Source organism: Orussus abietinus, unplaced genomic scaffold, assembly GCF_000612105.2.
Source record: "Orussus abietinus isolate OABI.00-Male unplaced genomic scaffold, Oabi_2.0 scaffold124, whole genome shotgun sequence".
NCBI classification, from domain to species: domain Eukaryota; kingdom Metazoa; phylum Arthropoda; class Insecta; order Hymenoptera; family Orussidae; genus Orussus; species Orussus abietinus.
Window position 1 is genome coordinate 157,603 of NW_019394296.1, and position 18,352 is coordinate 175,954.

Sequence of the window (18,352 nt, forward strand, 5' to 3'; positions counted from 1 at the left end):
TTCTGGATTATCGCGTATATGTATAAGAAAAGCAGAAATCGTCACGAAGGTGCCTTTAACGGCGCGACTTGACACGAGGGATAACCAGGTCCATCGAATAAGCTCCGATTCAATTTTTGTCAATCAGAGGCGCAACCAATAGGAATAGAAGGAGCTTCGACGTCCAATAAGCCACGACAAACTCGGTCCGACCCAACGTACTTCCAGAATTGAGACAAAAGCACAAAACCCCTGAATGACACCGGGGAAATGCGAGAAATCCTCAGCTTCCGACTTGCGTCCAAAGAGCGTCTAGTTTCCATGGCAACCACGACTCCACATCGCGTGATCAATTAAACGTCACGTATTATATTCAACTCCCTGTCATACAATTCTTTTTCGACGGACGGACTTTTTTACACGTTACTCGTTGTTGTAGCCAAAACATTAGTGAAACACGATACAAAGGTATTCCCCGACTTTTCGAATTAATTGGTTCCTACCGACCGTTCAGAAATTGAAACTTCATAAAATTCCCCGGGCAGTATTTAAAATAGAAATCGCGATCCAAAATATTCGAAATGATAAAACTTCGTCAAGTGAGAACTACTTGTACGAGTATATATTTGAATGTTAGATGCGGTGTCAGTGTAAATGATAATGAGTAAATTCTGCGTAAAGAAATAAAAAATCGGGAAATCTCATTCTCGATGCCGGAAGGATCCCACGGCAAGAAACCACCGCAAGGATGGCGATCCCGGGTAAAATCCGCAACTTCCGGTCCGCGCACATCCGATCCGACAGGCATGGCGGACACGTTTATCCCGCACCTTCCTCTCCCATGTGTGTCTATAGGCAAGCCCAATTCCTGGCACCGGAAGCCCTAGAAATGGGAAAAATACGACTGGCGCGAATTCGCGAACCTCTGCCAATTTTCTTTCTCTCTCCTCTCTCGGAAGCTTTCTTCCTGCCTCCTGGCTGCCGGAAATCCCTTTGAGGAGACGCGGCCACGAGTAAAATATGCCCGAAACGTGAGAAAATCTTCTCGAGATCGACTCTCGACGGCCATGATAAACGAGGCTGCAATTTGACTCGCGATAAGCGGATCCACCGAAGAATTTTATACTTTTTTCCCGGCGATGTCGGTCCCGCATTTATTTCCACATTTTATTGGACAGCGTTAATTTCCCGTGACGCTTTCAAAGGGCAGGAAATATGGGAGCGAATGATAAAGGTGGATACCAGCGACGGTTATCAAACGATTAAATTAATTCGATGTCAGGAAACAATGACATTTTTGTGGACATGGAGTGCCCTTTCTGCGCTGGATTGGTATGAAAATTCCAGCATAATTCCCCGACGACCTTTTTCCGCCGAAACGATCGGGAATCTCGTAAAATTACCCTCCATTGTCAGAGACCGAGGACCAGGGACGGTCAAAATGGCACCGCGAGAGAAGTAGGGATTTATTAAAGCGATTAAGATGACGAAGTGCATCATGCTAACGAGCTCGATAATGCCGCCGAGAAAGTGACTCGTCTATCCCCCACTTGAAACTGCGTTTTTAATGAACCGCAAAAAGGGACGAGGCGGAAAGTGAAAAAGAAATTCGAAGAAGTGCAATTTGACTTTCGCGACGTCGTTTCCCCCGTTCGAAATCCTCCTCCCAAAAAAAAGAAAAGAACAACATTAAACATTCAAGAAATAATAGTTTCCATGATTCTCTTTCTTCTTTCCATCTCGGTCAACTCAATTTCTAAATAAAGAAGGCCAATTGAAAGTAATAACTTTCATTGATGTACGCAAAAAAGATGTACTTCAGACATCAAGCGACGCTACAAACTCCGGTCTTTTAACATAAATCAAAATCGACATCTTTCAGCGCAAAATCCTCTTAGGTAGAGCTCGACGTTATTCCGGCACAGTAGCTCGTCCCGCTCTTTAAAATTTATCCGAGCTTAAAGAGAGAAAAAAAAGAGTAAAGGAAAATACAGCCTCAAAGAGAAACTTAAGAGGGAGGCTGACTCGAGAGCAGGACACGTGCCCCTGCAGTGTGACGAAAGAGGGTAACTGGTAGCACGAGAGCAATAATTAAATTTGAAACTTAATGCAGGATCTCAAATTACTTCCCATCGCGTCATTCACTCTGTATCTTAATTGAAAAAAAATATATATAAACAAATTCATTTATGAACCTGCCCATAATAAAGCCTGTTATAAATTATTGGTCTATCATACGATTTCTTGAAATAATAATTTTTAATTTCTCACAAATTGACGAAAACGTCTAAATAAAGTTAAACTCCATTTTTATATTACCCGATCATAATTTTTAACTAATTTAACCGGACACTTTTCAGCGTAAAAGTCCCCTCAAGGATATACCGTTAAAATATAAGAGCAACTATCAGCTAGAAAAATTAAAAAAGGAGCCATAATGATTTCCAACAATTTTTTCCACCCTCAAAAATCCTCGGGAAGAATGGGTAGATATAACAGAATTCACTTATAAACCTATCCAAAATCGTGCTTGCCATAAAACCGAAGTATGAATTACTACAAGACATTCCAAAATGATAATTTTATAAATTCTCACAAATGGGGAGAAAATCTGAATAAAGCGAAGTTCCCACATTCAAATGACCGGATCATGTTTTTAAGCAAATTTAACCGGACACTTTTCAGCGCGAAACTCCCCTCAAAGATATACCGCGGTTATCCGAGCGCAGTATCTCGTTTCGCTCTTTAAAATTTACCGGAATTTTAGCAGCGCGAGAGCGAAAGAGAAAGAAGGCGAATACGCTGCCTCAAAGGGCGAGAGAGACGGAGCGAAGCGGGCACGTGACCGTGCAGCGTACCGAAAGAGGTTAACGAGTGGCACGAGCAGGGGCACGAAAATCGTGCGTGAAAATTAAGAGGAGGTTCCGCCGGCGAAACGGTAGAGCCCGATCGATATAGAGGGTCCGCCGCGTCCGACTCCGGGAGATTTCGAGGTTAGGTTCGCCCCGTGTGAGGCCGTGAAGCCTTAATCCGGGGCCTTTGAGGTTAGGTCTGCCCAAAGATGCGCGCCGAAGATCGGACTCGAGGGGAAAGATTCGAGCCTACCGCTGTGAGGGTACGGGTGACGCGGCTCTTTTCGAAAATTCATCCCCGAAAAAGGGGTCGAGTCAACGGCGGGGCCGATTTCGCCGCCATTGTTCCCCGTAATCGGGTTTTCGTCAGGACAAACATGGCGGCCCAAAGGCGTCCCCGGAGCGGGCAAATCGGACGACGGCAGGGAAAACGCTCAGAGAGACGGAGGGATTGAAATATCTATGGCTGCTTTTTTCGGAGAAAAAGTATAAACCTACCCCCTTTTCGGGCTGTCTTTTTTTCGAGACGTAAGCCGCGTGGGTTTCCTTTCACTCCGCTCTCTAATTGGGTTTAATCGGGGTCCATTGGGCTTTATTGGAGCCTCGCAAATGGCGGCGTCTTAAAGTACAATGTGGGCTTATGCGATACGATTGTTGACGTGTCTCCTTCGACTTATTTATTTCCTCAGTTTTGTTTCTCAGGGTCAGGGGGGACCCGGTGCAAGCCTGCCCCTTAAAAAAGAATATCGAATGAATTCTGCGTTAGCCTTAATTTCATTCATTTTCCAATGTCCATCTATTTCCTTCCGCCATAACCTTCCTAGAAATTACCGGTGAATTGTTATTTTATTAAGTAGTTTTAATGTACTAGAGAATTTTCCCTCGTTATAATATTTAATTCACGTAGAAACAAATTCTCAAGATGAAAAGGGCAGTATGAACGCTCTCCCGATAAACCTGTCTTCCCAGAGTAACCCAATTCGGAGTCTCCAGGGAATGTAAATTGCAGCGCGCGTTTACAGAGACAGCTCGTCGATACAAATCCATAAAATGCAAAATTCATCAGCACGTTCCCCATAAATCACTATTCGAAATGCACGGGTCCCTCGTTACTTTTTAGAAATTCTTTCGGCCAAATAAATTCCCTAGACAGCAAACCTTCCCTCCTAATATTGACCCTCGTGCTCAATCTAAAAAGTCCAAAGGTAATTCCGTCCAAAGAGTTTGCGCAAATATATCTCACTCATGGACCATTGTTACTTTACTGTCAATTTGGTCTCCTCTATTAAAAGGAAGACCAAAAATACATTCGCAAGACAACGAACCTTCTCACCCAATATCGACGTCTATTCGAGATAATTCAATACAGAGAATTTGATCACAAATATCTCAGACTAGGAAAATTATTAGTTTATTTTTAACATCGTTTCCTATATCGCAAAGCCGAAAATAAATTCGTGAAGCACTGAATATCCTCCAGCGAGGTCGACGACATTTTAGGGAAATTCGATTCAAAGAATTTCAGCATAAATCCTTCGGTAAAGGAAAATTGTTACACTATGTTTAATTTTGATCGCTCTATTGAAAGGAAAGCCGAAACTAAATTTACGGGACACCAAAAATCTTTCATATCGACGTTTTTTTTTGCTTTCGAGATAATTCGGCTCAAAGAATTTAAGTGTGACCACCTCAGTCTAAGAAGATTGTTGTACTACCTTTAATTTAATTTCCTTTATTGAAAGGAAAGCCGAAACTAAATTCGCGGGATGTCCTCCATCGATGTCGACGTCTTCGTAGGATAATTCGCGCCAAAGTGTACTCAGCCTCGAAATCTATATCCGTAGAAGGAGAGAAACGAGACAAGCCAAGCGAGAAATTTGAGCGATGACTTTCGCGCTACCTCGAGAGCCGTGCAAACGGACAATAACCATTCGCCGATATTAATTAGGTATAGTAGAGAATCGCGGTGACCCATTTGAACTCGGTACGGAACAAGTCCTGGCGAGTAATCGTTATCGCCGGTGGTTTCGCGGGAGTTTCATATCAGCCGCATATATCCACCACCGAGCAGATAATTAATTTGCGTTCGCGTTATGCGCTCATAAACACCGTCGCGTAAACTAACTTTCCTATATATTTTTGTCCCCCTGCCTCCGACTGCGATATTTCCCGTTTCGCCTATTCACGAATGTGGAGGGATAGGGAAGGAAAAGTTTTATCGCGGGAATACCTGTGCTTTCCCGGCAATCCGGATTTACTCGAAATTCCCGGTGAAATTATCCACAATATCGACTTACGTCGTTTTAATCCACATCACTGATACGAACCATGTATTATATTCCAAATCCTCCTGATATAACCGTAACAGTAATTCCTCCACCATGTTATGAACATTTAATTTTCACCCAGCAGGAATGTTACCAACTATGGAAAAAATTGGATAAAATCGTACACGTCATGAATATTCCATTATTCCGTCGTGTTTACTCGGGTGGTATATTAAAAATTGAAGTGTATGTCAAGTACTTCGAAAATCGATACCTATATCCGCAGTCGAGGCGATTCACGGTGGGCAGATTTCTTCGATGGATAAATTCGGCCGATAAATAATTTCCGAAAGGAATAATAAATTCATTGGCGTTATTTGGCGCGTTAAAATACCCCTTGATAGCGACGTTATCAATTAAGTAAAAATTAGATAAAAATGCGTACGCGGCTCGTTTTACGCTACTCTATTGTGTTTACTCGAGTGTTATATTAGGAGGACGGTATATAATAGGTAATTTGAAAATCGATAAATCCTGAACCGAGGCATTTCACAGTCGGCGAATTTCTTCGATGGCTAAATCCGGCCGATAAACTCCCCGGAGAAAAATTCGCGATGCTGGTCGAAAGGTTCGGGAAGGATTTTCGGTCGTTAACGGGAACCGCTTGAAAATCGAAAAGTGCATCGAGGAGCCGATTAAACTGTTTACCGACCCATCGAGGCATTTTCCACCCGGTCTCGGTCGGCGTATCCTCATAAACTGGCGAACAATACCGCAGGCGACAATGGCGACGCCATGCCGTAACTCCGCCATCTGTCCATGCCTATGCCATGTCGAGGTGTGCCTCTCGGGTCCGCTTTGAAAAAGGAAAAAAAAAAAAGTTAAATAAAGGCGCGTCCGCGCGCCAAATTCCTACGAAAGACCCGGCCACCTTTACCTACGACTTCATCTCTGCGGGACACCCCGATGGCTCCGATACGTAGAATGGACCATAAATGATAAATCCAAAAATGACCGTTGAAAGTAAATGGTTAATCCAGAAATAATGTTACAACAGCCTCGGAAAATAATTGTGAGGAAAAAAGGTGACGTTCTCGATTTTTCAGTAAAATTTCCATTATTCGAACTTATAGGGAAGTACGTATAAGTTAATTGTCTTTTTTTTTATAATAAGAAAATATGTCGAATAACTTCCTTTTCCATTATAATTTTTATTCCACTTTAGGGTTTGATGAAAATGCGAGTAATACAAATGAAATGATAAATTAAATCGTTGATTTATTGGAATTTCTTCTGATTCCTTCAATCATCTGGACCTCTAACCAAGATTATAAATATTTCGAAGGGAAGAGACGTTTTTATCCTACCTAATTTTATATACTACAATGAGTGATATAAGAAATTATCATTAATTGGTGAAAAAAAAAATTAAACCTTTAGCCGGTAATTACGGAAGAACATTAACCCTGGATCTGGCAGAGGAAATTCAGTCAGTTAAATGTTTCGACAACTACGATTCTGCGGTATTTCAATCACATCGGATCTCGTTAGGCAACAGTGAGAATGGTCGTTGATTGTCCGACGTCCGAAAAGGATGCACCCGTTCGGAAAATTGGTGACGACCGCGAATCAGCATGATAAACGCAATCCTTAAACCCTTTAATCCTATTTGAACCTGCCTCGGCACACGTAGGCACAATTAAATTTCTCAATTTTTCTAAGCCAGAGATCGAAAAATTCCCTGATTTGTCGGTCCTCTGATTATTCCCCGCACTTTCGGGGTTTATGCAAAACGGTATTTACGCGGCAGGATTACGGCTCAACCCTCGAATGTACGAGGTCTCTTTATTTCCTTATTTAGCATAAAAAAGGGGGCGAGCTGACCCCAAGGAGATGACATAAAACCGAGACTAACGCTTATACCTCGTTAAATAACCGCCAAAACTGCTCTCTACTACAATTTGCATTAACACGCGAGAGAATCGTAAATTACGCGTTAAACATATTTTATTTTACCGTTACATTTATTAAATAAACTCCCACAATTACAACAGAAATTGGAAACGTTTAACAATAGAACCTACACTCTAGAGAGACTATTCTATCGATCATATAGTGATCTGACAATTAATAAATGATTAGGATCGTGAACAAAATTCGATCCCTTTTAATAGCACAGCTTTAAAACCGTTTCCTACATAGTCGAAATGGAGTCATAAGGTGAGAAGAAAAACCGGCCATCGTCGGTCAGATAAAAGTGGACGGATGCACCATCGAGGGTCGGAGCGGGTCCGAGAGTGTGTCCGTTAACGCGGGAGCTTTCCCTCGTTTTCCGGAAAACGAGGCGTCTTTTACGTCTCCTCCCGGCTGGCGTTTCGAGCGTCGCAAGCACCGCGTAAAGCAGTTTAGCCCGTCGAAATATTTCGCAGCCAGAAAGGGATCGGAGGTTAGGACGTCTGTCTGGCTAGGGGTAGGTCGGAGGACATTCGCCTCGTCTTTTGATGTAAGGGGAGTCTGCGGAACCCCCGCAGAGAAGGACGAGGAATCAGCGCGGGGAGGGCTCAAGAGCGAGAGAGAGAGAGAGAGAGAGGGAGCGAGGGGGGCGAAACACCGAGAGAAACGAAGACCCCCATTCGAGCGGAAGCGAGAGAGAAAAGGACGGAAGGCGCGCGACCGCCACGAGAGAGAGAAGGACCCGACTACCAGGGGTCGAAAACGCGTCTACATCTCCCGGAAAGAGACGGGAACCACGCACATCCGAAAGATGGAGAAGGACGAAATCCGACAAGGGGGCGAAAACGCGTCCACGAGAGCGTCCCGCGCGAGTCGAGGAGGAAAGAGAAGGAAAAGGACGCGGCGATGTCTCGTCGAGGAGAGAAAGCGAGACGGCGAGAAAGGCTTCTCGAGCGGAAGTCAGGAGGGAGACGGAGAGACCGCGCGCTCGAAGGAGGAAAAGGACGGAGAAAAAGCCAGAAGGGCGAAAGGGAAAGGGCACGCGCGGAGGAGAGAAAGAGAAAGGGCACGCGCCTGGTCGCGCGAGGGAGAAGGAAGTAAGCGGAGCTCGCCGGAGGGGGCGCGGGCGAGAGGCCGACGCTGGGTCCCGCGCGTGCGCGCGAGCCACGGCGGTCGGTAGGGGGCGCGAGCGAGATCGACCGAGGCGCCCACTGGGCGAGGGAGAGAGAGGAAGAGACCGAGGAGTGGGGGGGCCGGTCGAGAGATAGACCAAGAAGAGCGACGGCGGCGGAGGCGGCAACGACCGTGCCGCGGAGGCTCGTCAATCGATAGCGGTTGCATGCGCCCCGAAGCCACCCTCTGCCCTGCTACTACTATTACTACGGCCGCCGCCGCTCCCTCCCTGCCGACGCGACCGGCGCGACCGTCAGGGCCGACGTCACCGCCGTCGTCACCCCCGGAGCGCTCCTCGCATCGTGCGACCGTATCCGGCAACTTCGCCACCGTTTACAGCCTCGTCCGAAACCATGAGCCGGATTAACGGGGGCTGTTAGGATCGGCCCGAGAGGCTCGAAATTGTAGGGCACCTTCGCCGCGCCCTGCGGCAATGGCCGAATCCGCTAGGGGAAACGACCCCTTCGATCACGGTTTCCTCGATTCGACGAATTTACGGTCAAGACTTTAACCCTGACTCTCTTGGGATAAACTGTTTTTGCCCCGTCTACGGGGTTCGTCAAAATTGTGACTGTCGGTCGGTCGATCGTTAAGGCCTTCGCGGATGCCTCGCGTAATGGTTACTGCATACGTGACAATGAGAATTGGCCAATCGAATGACCGAATACCGACGCCTTGTTATGGTTTTGGCTGGTTCTTCTCGTTATGCTTATAGTTACCGTTACGTGAAGTACGCGTGATGCAACTTAGTCGTACTCCCTTGCCAAGAGATGGGCATTGGATTTCAGGGGGAAAAAGTATGTGTAATGTATCACTTACGTTGTATTTTCGAGAGCATTACCCTGAAAATACGCCGAAGAGCTTACGGATCCGAGAATTCGCGTAAGAATGAAAAGTAAATTGCCTTGTCAAATCGGTGCTTATTTCTGGAGCACGAAATGTATTTCTTAGTAATAATTTATATGAATAGACAATTTTCACTGTTGAGTAAGATTATGTACTCGGTTTCATTATCACTTCTTGACGGATATTTAGCTAGAATTTGGTTCTGGTATTCTTCTCGGAAGTAGAATTATGCATTAAGTCGTTCTAAAGATTCTTGCATTTTTCCAGGCGAAGTTTGAAGTAACGTCGCGAGGAAAGCACCGAAAGTCAGTAATGTCAGTAATCGTAAGTAAGAGAAGTCAATAAAACGGGAAAAAAGGATGCCAGGAAACGGGAGAGCTCCCGAAGTGACCCAATAAAACGAAACAAACGAACTCTATGAAACGTTTCACGAGTTGCATTAATTTCCTGCAATCTAGGAAACGTCCGAGAGGGTCATGGCATTGTCTCTTGATTCATGAAACGTATTACCGGAGAGAATTAGAACGAGGGAAAGAAAAGAAACGGGAAACACGTGAATAAAGGTGAATTCGTGCCGATAACTCTGTTCGCCTTATGCAACAGCTGCCTACTTATTGGATCGATTTAACGTCTCCGGTTCAAACTCTCCGTGTGCTGTATTTATGTAATTATCTCCATCCAGGAGAGTAATGGGGGAATTAACGTTTCTTTTCCGAACGTGACCGAATATCCGGAAGAGGAAGAAGGAGAGGAAAACGTAAACGCATTACACCGTACAAATTGTATACAATTTAACGTGCCCAATTTCACGCTTATAACGTTTGCAAATAATTCGTACACACGCATGAATAATAAATATGTACCGCCGCCATCCCCGGATCCTGCGATTTATCATTAATCAAAAACCGGATTTGAGTAAGTGAATAATGAAATTTCATTAATCACTCCATTGTGTAGTCGAGGTTAACGCGCGTCGAATTCATCTCCAGGAATACGAAGCCTAGAGGAGCTCCTCGGATACAATAGCAATTGAGTGTTAACAATCGTAGTGTCGATTTAATTAAGTCAACGGCCCATTTCAGAGTGGTTGAGAAAATACGGAAGGTCAGGTTTTACGACAGGAATTAGAGGCCCCACCCTATTGCGTTTCAGGCAATTCCCTCCCGATTTAAGCCTCGAGGAAGGGGATGCTGTAAAACGGCCGCGTCTGTAAATTTCGACAACGCCTCGGAGGGAAAGAAATGTATATTAACCGAAGCCACACAGTCTTTAGATACGGTTCTAATCTCGCGATAATGTCTACGACACCGCCTAGACCAGTCGGAGGGCTTCAGGATCGACGCTCTGTCACCACAAACTCGTCGGGGGAATAAAAGAGGCCACAATGTGTGGTTCGCGGAATGGACATTCGTGGAATGGCGTATACTCATGCGGTGCGTTTCACCGCTCCATCATTAATAATCTCCCTATGGATGACTTCCTTTTTTTTTTTTTTTTAATAAGGACTACACCGCCAGTAATTTTATTCATTGCTAAATGCACTTTTATTTAATTTTTTATTTAACTTTCAATTAAATAAATTATCAGATTGTCTCATGGACATGGGATATGTGGACCTTGCATTCCGACCAGAGAGACAACCGAGACGAAAGAGGAATCAAAAGGGATATTTCCTCGTTTTTTTCCCCTCCTTTACGCGAAACGGTTGCACAACGCAATCTGGTGACGCCTATCTAATAGGAATAGAAAAAGCAAACGGATGGCCCTTCCATTTGCTCGCTTTCTTTTCCGTTTCCTCCGCAAAAATATCAAGGGAATGGTTGGATTTGTGGATTACGTGTATCCATAGTTTTAACGACGAACGCGGAATGCACGAAACCTGCATACCGACCTGACTACGAAGGCAGGAGAATTGAAAGAGATAACAAAGGGACTGTTTTCTCATCTCTTCTCTCTCTCTTTTTAGGCGAAACAGTTGCGCAGCACAATATGGCGACAACGGCAAAAGAGAATGCAAAAGGATAGCCCCTCTGAATAGAGGAGAAAGCGAATGCTTTCTTTCCTTTTCTCAGCCTTCGCAAGAATATCAAGGGAATTATTAGATTGGCAGGCTTCGTATATCCCACGTCCATGGATTTTCCCCTAGAAGAGAATCATCTTCCTTTCAACGAAGCCACATCGCCGAGATGTCTAGGGTACCATAATCGTTTCAATTTCTGAAAGAATTTTCAAATTTTCCCATTTTCAAAAGTCCACCAAAGTAAACACCTGGGTTATTCTTTACCCTTCAGAACGCGCTCTTTTCTGGCCCAGTAACTTAAACCGTGTTATTTTTCTAGGGTTTAAACGCGGGATCCCCAAATCATCCGTGGCGCCCAGCAGGGCGTTAGACCGGACCCTAAAGAGGATGTTTTACCACGGATTAGAGACGGTCCTTTTTACGCTCGATTTATTCGTCATTCACGGGCCGAACGTCTCTACTTTGAGCCATGCTCGGCGATTCGGGACTAGGAACCAGCTGATTGTACGTCTACCGTGTATGAAGAGGCCGGTGCGGGATTACACGCTTCCTTGCGATCGGGCACGTTCAATGTGTACATTGGCCTTTGAGGGTTTATCGCCGAGCCTTTCGATCGGACCGAGATATTAACTGATGAGGGGGTAGGACGGAAAATAACAGTAATGGTTGTAATGTTGTATAGTTATGGTAATGAGAGCCGCCGAGACTCGGAGCGGCGATAAGTGGCTCGACTGCGATTCAAGGGGGACCTTTCCTTCGAAAGATTTAGATTGTTCGCGGGTTTACACGCGAGCTGAAAATAACCAAGGTCAGCGTCTAGGCCCCGATCTAGACCCGCGGCGAAAATTATTTCCCTTGCTTTTTTAATGCCCTTTTTCTAGACATAATTGCGATCAAACGATGAGAGGAGACCTTCTGGACGTAACGGAGCTGTGCGCCCTTTCCGTCCCATGGGACTGTTTTTGTGCAGGAAGAAGGAGTATAACTGACACGACTTCCCTGGGAAATATTTTAACATGTATGCCCAACGATGGGTCTATCGACAAAAAGTTAGGGCCCAGTGAATCCCCCGAGGACTCGACTCTTCGATGATACGAAGTCGCCACGTGTCAGCTTCATTATATAAGTCAAAAGTTATATCATAAAAATAATAAAATTAAGTTTTACACTTTTTGTGAATTACCGTAGCTATCAGTGTTTCCTAAATATTTATGGTAATTTCTGTCGTGCGATTTGTCTTATCGAATTGTTATTTTTCTTTTTATTAGTTATCTTTGAATTCCCGGACTCTATGTTCCTCATTGCCCCTCTATTCCGCAAATCCCTGTCGGTATTATTCTTCTTATGTTTTATGCTATTTATCGAAAGGGGGCTATTAGGGTATGACCGGGACAAAACTGCAGACTCTACGATAATCGGTCCTCTTCGGAATAAAGCCGAAGAAGTGTCGAGAGTTCCGGCGAGCTCGCAGCTTTAGCTCTCGAGGACCGGCAACCCTTTTCGCTCGATCGACGCCATATGGCATACCGACATTAAAATAGTCAAGCAATATGCATGCCGACCACAAGTGGAAGAAGGGTGCCGCCAGGCCCTGTGCGAATCAATGAATTCGAATACGAACGAAGGAACATCGTCAAATTAAATCGTACCTCGTTAACCGCTGACAGCGAAAATAAATATTAAAAGTATTCAAAAAGTGTTGCCATCACTCAAATATATATATATCTACGTATGTATAATTATTTACATAATTTCGGTGCGTCCCAAATGATCGCAAGATGTGGTAGAAAATATGACAAAGTCGACATCTCATTAAAAAAAGAATATCGCGCTAATGCCCCCCAGGGAATGCCGGACACGAGCAAATCGGTTTCACGAACCGTGTCAATTACTCCCACCCAGGATATTTTCAATGAAAATGCGTTTTAACGCGACGGGTAATAAAAACATTATTTAAAGAGACGAGGGTGTCGAGGCTACCCCATATCCGCGTAATTTCGCTGCAAATACAATATCAAACTGGACCAAGAAGAATAGAAAACTCGTTAAATTGTCAACACATTAGATAATTAGAGCTCGAATTAGTAATTACCCGGGATTTAATGACGAGAAGTGCGTAATGAATACGGCAACGCAGAACGTACTGTTGATTTCAGATGTGTTAAATAACATTTCTAATTAAATAACGCCACCCTGCAACTAGTAAAACTCTGAGAAGTACGCGGGTAAATGTTACCACGCGTACCGCAGCTGATGCGATTTCGAGCCGAACAAATGTCCCTTCAAAAGAAATGGCTGCAACTTCAGTTTACGAGGTTAAGAACAGATGTTTGCAAGGGAACTTTACGTCGCTCCAGTTCCTCGTTAGACCTACGGATTAAGACTCGGAAAATCGATTCTGCGTTTCTCCGAAACAATTTCCACGGCACCCTAGATTCGTTTCCGCGCCGACAGGTCGCGCGAAATCGCATGCCATTTTCCCGGGAGGGAATTCCCAACAATGTGTATTTTTCCACCTTCCCCTCTTGTTTCCAGCCTGCCAACGACCACCGCCAACGTGCGTCGCTCGTACACCGTTACACGTATTATTCCTTTTTTTGTCCCCTTTTTTTTTTCTCTCATCAAGAATACACTCGATGCAATTATCGAGGCTTTCGATGCTCGTTATTGGTCCCGGGTAAATATTTACAGCTCGCACTTCGTCACCGATTGTTACGTCGCATCGGATTTCGGGAGCACTCGTGAATTCCACCGTGTAAAGCTGTTCCTTCCAATTTTCCTCGAGGGACTGTCACGAATTACGACTAGCCCAATTTAACCGAAAAACGTACGCCATGTTCTACGGAGGTAGATCGTTGAATGCTAATGATGCTTTTTAATTTCCAAATGTTTATTCCTTGCGTTTCTTTTTCGGCGCGCGCTCGGTGCACGGCTAAAATTCATGGTAAGGCATCTGGTGTTTCTCCTGACTTGTTTTCTTTTTCTTACGCAGCAGTAGGGGCATCATGGAGGAGGATTTTCTGCATCGATGACACCGAACAGAGGGCCAAACAGGAAAATGCTCTCGAGAGTGTTTCAAAGGACGAGCGCCAGAAATGTTTTGAATAATGACAGCACTGTTGGCTTAAGGGCAGAGCTTTATGAAGAGGCCGCTTTGTAAAGTACCGAAGACCTGCTAAAATATTATAATAAAAGGCTGTTCGCAATTAAACAAAGCCGGCCCGGCGTCAATTGGTTTTCCCGTCAAAAGAGACAATCCCAGCATTTCCCCTCCACCAGGTTCCGCGAAGAAACTGCACGACCGGAAATAATTAATCCGATTTCCTCAAGCCTGGTGCAAATCAAAGGCATATATCCCCCGTTGTCCTCACTCCGACACTTAACCTCCTCGAGAGGCAACATTAACTGAAAATTTTCATCTCATAGAAATGCTCCGGAGTAACCCTCCGCCAACATCGTGGCCCCTAATTTCCACGCATTTCCGCTACAACGCGAATTAGCGTTCCTTCCTATAAATAATTATCAAAAGGACATTCGTGTTGCAAGAAGAAAAATCACGTCACATTTAGAACAACCTTGGTGCCGTTTCAGCCACCCGCCCGTTTCATTGCCACCCCCCATCTTGTGCTTCTCTAAACGATTCAGAAAAAAAAAAAATCCTCCTGTCAGGCAGTAATTGAAAAAATCCCCATGAGCGTAGAACAGGCCCTCGGTGATTTCTCGAAGATTTTACCCCGTTTTCGCGTTCCTCCACTCCAAAGGGGAAAGAAAAAAAATAAAACTCCCTCCTCGAGGGGCGCAGGGACGTAAGTGCACCGTAGACGCTTCCCGACGAAAGCTATTGAAGAGCCGGTTCCGTATTTATCGCAGCCACTATTCAAGGGAGGCCCCGGCCCTTTCTCGCAGCCTCCCCTTTAGCAGCCAGTGCACCCTTTCTCTTTCCTCCCTCCCTCTCGGTTACCCCTTCAACCCCTTCGCTTTTCCCCGTTTTCCCCAGACGGCGCTTGACTCGCTTACCGCTTTGCGCGCTCGTGCCACCCTTAAGTCTTCACTTCGCGAGCGCGACTTAATTAGTAGGGACGACCGCACTATTTCCGCCAATATTCGGCTTATTACTCGTTACTCGAGTGTTCCGCGTCCCGAATTATCGATCCCAGGACTTGACAAGGGTTGGGCTCCTGTTGAGCCGTTTGATTCCGAGATCCTTAGGCATCTCGACGATCGGACGAATTGACTTGGTTAAGATCAAATTCAATCCATCGTTATGTTTAATCGTTTTTGGTAAAAAGAAATTCCTGTAACTTATGTACCATCTGTATTAGCGCGTCCGCCATATCGACCTTTATATTTATTTCGACAGCTGGATCGTACTACATTGAGAATTTTATCTGTTATTTTGTTACACTAATCGACTGCAGGATCATATATGACAGTTAGTGACAACTAAACAATACATTCAGAAGCTCGAACACTACACGCGTTACCTTAATCTTAGCGCAGAAGTTGCCAAGACACGTCATTTGCCTTTATTACGTTCAAATGCGCGTTTCTCGATTACATACGGTGTTCTAAAAGTGTATTGCGACAGTATGATGTTTTTCTTTCTCACGTCAGAGTATTCAATAATTGTGTAATCCCTGGTCTAGGTTGAATAAAACAAAAATTGTTAAACTGAATTTCGATAGTATCAGTTCTGTGGGTACTCACAATTCGTGTAATCAAGTTTCAAGCGTTCCTATGTAATACCCTCCAAGAAAAAGTGTCCGATTCAAGTGGACTGATTGAAATCAGGTTTCACTTTACCTTAATGTCTCGAATAATGTAGCAAAACCTCCATTATAGTAGTTGTAAAGAAACCTTGCACATTTCACTCACTTTTCACATTTTACGCAATGAAGGGTTCTTCGTAAATGGAAAATGGAATAATTAAGCCGAGGGTGTGAAATACAAGTTATAGTAGGACAATGGTAAGGACAGAGGACGAAGTGTAGATATACAAGGACTACGTGAGGATCGCGATGGGAAAAGTTCACGTTTCCAATTTTGCGTTTCTATAATAGAGGTTAAGGCATTTCATGACGAGATCGCGAGGTATGTTCAATATGCGTGATCTTAAATATATGACTCGTTCGTGTGGGACTGGAGAAAAAAGTTAATGTACAAGGGGCCGAGCTTTCCGTCAATCCGCCTTTCAACGAGAAATTAAATAAAGCAGTACATGCCTACCTTGATATTCACGAAGTCGGACGGATAATTAATGAAGAGTCTGTTCAAGTGAATTAATCCAAAGGAGGAATAATCGAGCGGGCGCAAGAAATCACGAACTGCACTCCTAAACGGGTGTCCGTAAATGGATCATCGCTGAAATAATTCTGCAAATCGAAACTTCGTTCCCGATATGCAATCCCCGTGACCTTTCAACTTCCCGAGCGTTATCAAACATTTCGAAATAAGTTTCTCACACAAATCCCGAAGATTTAAGCGTAGAAATTTATTCCTTGCCGACCGCCCGCAGACGGATCGCCCCGGATTTTGTATTTTTATCAATTTCATAGACATTTTGAATTCATTGATCTGAAGAGAAAAAAAGAAAAACCATTTTGACTTGGGTGAGAAAATAAAACTTCGGCAAAAGAGACTACGAATGTAACGAAACGAGTAGTCGGCCATTCGAAAGGGCAGTCATAAATAGATCACGGAAATAATTTAATTAATCGCGCTTCATGGTACACTTCTGCGCAATCTTCGTAACTTTCAAAATTTCCAGGAATCTCGGATCTATAAAGAAAAAGTTTTCAAGTCCTCTAGGTTCCAGCTGGGAAATTTATTCTGGGACCAAGCTATCTCCGGAATGTAACGAAACGCAAAGCAGACCACCTCGACACAACTATCTATAAATAGGGTAGCAAACTGCGAAAATTTTACTTTTTCTTTTTCAAAATCTACGTACAATTCTCGTCGTTTACTTCAGATCTACGTGTTTCAAAGAATCCTCAATTCGGTCAATTTGACTTCACCTCGCACGGGGATGCTACGTTGTACAATTGAAATATTTTCACTATTATCTTCAAAATATAGTAAAACGCGAAAAAACTCATGATTTTGAAAACGTTACTTAAACTGCCTTATCACCCTGAAATTGAAGACCCAGGTCACCATTCCATTAAGTATTTGCACCATTATATTAAAAATGTTTTGAAAGATCAACAAATCCTTATCAATTGAAAAATATCACTGGAAATTACTGTATATCACCCTCAAGCTGAAGTCCCCGAGGTTCACCGAGCAAATGTGACAAACGCGTATATTCCCTTTTGGCCTCCAGCACTACGGATTAATCCGGCAGATAAATTGATCCGTCAATAACTCCAATACTCGCACTGTATAATGCCGACGCACGGGTATTCTCATAAGCCGGCGGCCGCGAAATAATTACCGACCTAATTTGCGGGCTAAGGTAAGGTAGCAGTAAATGGGGACAATTATCGCGGCATATCAAGATAAAGAAGCATCCATGCGAACGGGAAAAACCTGACACGGTATCTCGTCTCGCGCGACAAATTTCATATAAAACACCTTTAATTTCACGTCCACGAGCCGAGGAACGTCGGCTACCTTGGATACCAAAAATTCGCTCGTCCGTACCTCTCAATTAACAGCCGCGACCGACGAAGAGCCACGCGACATTTTCCCGAGGAAAAGCGACCTCTGACCTAATATCACGGTACCCACTCTCGTTTATTTACGCGGGAATATTAAAGAGTTCTCGCAAAAATAACTCCGGTTTTTCTTCGTGAGCATGGCTTCCTCTCCTATGTATATAGAAGGCTCGCCTGGGGCTTTCGGCCTTTCTCTCAGCTTTAGCCGGAAGCGCAAGCACGAACACAGCTAAATATCGTCGAAGCTCGAAATTCCGAACCATCTCTAGTTTAACGTCTATTTCGTTCGTCCCCTTTTATTTGGACGAATGTCCCTGAAGGTATTAAAACGAATGAACTCCTTTTTTCTTTTTCTTTTAAAGCGTAGAATGCAGTGTTACGATTTGTATTTATTAAACTCGTGCTCGGGTATGGTAAATAACGAGAACGAGTGAGATAGCGCAATTTTGGGAACTTTATTGCGGATTTGGGGATTAATAAGTGCCGAGTAATTACAGTTTACGGCATCCAGCTACAAAACGAAAAGACGAAAGACGGAACTCGTGCCCTTGCGCGACGCCGCCTTTAAATCCCCCCCCCCCCCCCATATGGTGCACTATTAAA

At 44.3% G+C, this 18,352-nt stretch overlaps 1 protein-coding gene across 1 annotated transcript in view; it reads right to left on the reverse strand.

Annotated features, from left to right (window-relative positions):
* LOC105703233 (neural-cadherin) overlaps positions 1 to 16,419 on the reverse strand; it is a 131,442-nt gene extending 115,023 nt beyond the window's left edge. Inside the window, exon 1 of the mRNA XM_023435046.1 lies at positions 16,317 to 16,419. The gene's annotated coding sequence lies outside the window, so the exon portion shown is untranslated. The remainder of the gene's footprint in view (positions 1 to 16,316) is intronic.
* Between the last annotated feature and the right edge of the window lie 1,933 nt (positions 16,420 to 18,352).